Source organism: Myotis brandtii, unplaced genomic scaffold, assembly GCF_000412655.1.
Source record: "Myotis brandtii unplaced genomic scaffold, ASM41265v1 scaffold632, whole genome shotgun sequence".
Taxonomy (NCBI): domain Eukaryota; kingdom Metazoa; phylum Chordata; class Mammalia; order Chiroptera; family Vespertilionidae; genus Myotis; species Myotis brandtii.
The window spans coordinates 570,997-572,885 of NW_005370419.1; the positions used below are offsets into that span (position 1 = coordinate 570,997).

The window sequence follows — 1,889 nt, forward strand, 5'->3', positions numbered from 1 at the left end:
GCCGCCACCGCCAGACCTGTTTCCTGTTGGGGGTGAGAACCGTCAGGGCAAGTGGGGGACACGGTGGCGACGCCTCCTCTCTCTGTGGCCCCACCCCACTCAGGGGGGCAGAGCTGGAAGGCACCAGCCCCTTGCGTGACGGTGCACCCAGGCCCCAGAGGGCCGGCCAGGGCACTGGGGCCAGAGCCGGGTCAGCAGCGGTCAGCCCAGGCCAGGGGGCCTAGGGGGTCCCCATCCTCTCTCCGCCCTGACCATCCACCCCGTGGCCCTGGGCCTGCGCTCCTTCAGGAAACGTTTGCCCGCAGGAATAATGACAACACAACGGCCTTCGAAGCCACCCAGGCCCTTGGCAAATGAGCTGAGTGATTCCGCCAACCCTCAAGGGCGCTAAGGGTGTCCCCATGTAGTTCACAGAGTCCCCCAGATGTGCCGGGGCCCATCGCTAAGGGGCTAGGTCTAGGACATCCAACCTCTGGCTCGGCCCGAGGTCCCCGCCGGCACCGTGCACACTGCTGGCGGTCGGACGGACACAGCCCTCCGGAGGAAGCCGCAGCTCTGGGGGAGGGGACAAAGCCAATGCCAAGTGTGAGTTCTGGGCGTCGGCAGCTCTGACCTTCCGGAGCCTGAAAGGCCCCGGTGGCCCTTGAGCGAGGCCTTGAGGGCAATGGTGTGTCCACGGCAGGAAAGATGGGTGACCATGGGCTCCTTCTTCCAAACCAGGTCACGCTCTCACAGCTTCATACCTTTTTTGGGGGGTGAGGTACCATTCAACCCACTACATAGAGACACCTCACCTGTAACCACCCTTTTTTTTAAAGATTTTTTTAAAAATCAGTTTTGAGAGAGAGGGGAAGGAAGAGGGAGAGAAACATCGATGTGAGAGTGAATCATCGGTCGGCTGCCTCCAGGGGCTGAGCCTGTACCGGGGTGTGTGCCCTGACCAGGAATGGAGCCAGCGGCCTTGCGGTGCAGGGCACAACACCCCGACACCCACACAGCTGACCGCACCAGCCGGGGCCGCCTGTGACCCCGTGAGAGCATATAGGGTGTTAGGCGCCACGCTAACAGGGCTCCCCCACACTCGCTCACCGCCCTTCTGGGACGTGACGGTCACGTCCTGCCTTAGAGAGAAGGACAGCGAGGCTCAGAGACCTTCGGCAGCCGCCCTGAGGGGGACAGCTTGGAAATGGTGGGGAAGGTTCCGGCCAGGCTGTGCTCTGCCTCCAGGACCCAGCATCGGCCTCTGTGACAGAACCACGCCTGCCGAGGGACACAGGGGCTCCCGCTGACGGACAGGCATCGGGAGGGCCCCGCGGGAGCCAAGGTCAATTCAGCGGCCCCGAGAGCTGGTGTGCGTACCCAGCCGCTCACACACACCGCAGGGCCGAGGCCAAGGTCACCCGGCAGGTTCCCCGTGGGGGGAACGAGAGAAGCCATCAGGCCGAGAGCGGAGAGGACGGCACAGCCCGGAACTCGGCAGGTGACACGGCCACCCCACGGCCACCTGGCAGCGGCCCCGCAGAGGACCCCAAGCCTCAGCTGTGCCCCGGGCCTCCCCTCCGCCCCCTCCGCCTTCGAATAAGAAGAAGGTGGACGGAGTCGCTTTTTATCTCCGGTTGGGCTGGGCCTGCCGAGCAGGGGAGCCGCCAAGGAGGTGGGGTGGGGACACCCTCAGGGGGCCTGCACGGTGAGGGGCCACCCCAGGGGGCCCCTACGCACGGCCCCTTCCATTTTTCAAGCCATTTATTAGAGTCAAATACACATAACAGAAAACCAGCTGTGTAGCCACGTGTAAGTGTAAAATGCAGTGGCTTCAGGACTTTCATTGTTGTGCAACCACCGCCACCACCATCATTTCCAACATTTCCGCGCCCGGAGCAGAAACTCTG

The 1,889-nt window shown here is 63.5% G+C and overlaps 1 long non-coding RNA gene across 1 annotated transcript in view; it reads right to left on the reverse strand.

Moving 5' to 3' along the window:
* LOC106723725 overlaps nucleotides 1–1,889 on the reverse strand; it is a 17,518-nt gene that overhangs the window by 4,288 nt on the left and 11,341 nt on the right. Inside the window, exon 2 of the long non-coding RNA XR_001359437.1 lies at nucleotides 471–476. This is a non-coding gene — a long non-coding RNA (uncharacterized LOC106723725). The remainder of the gene's footprint in view (nucleotides 1–470; nucleotides 477–1,889) is intronic.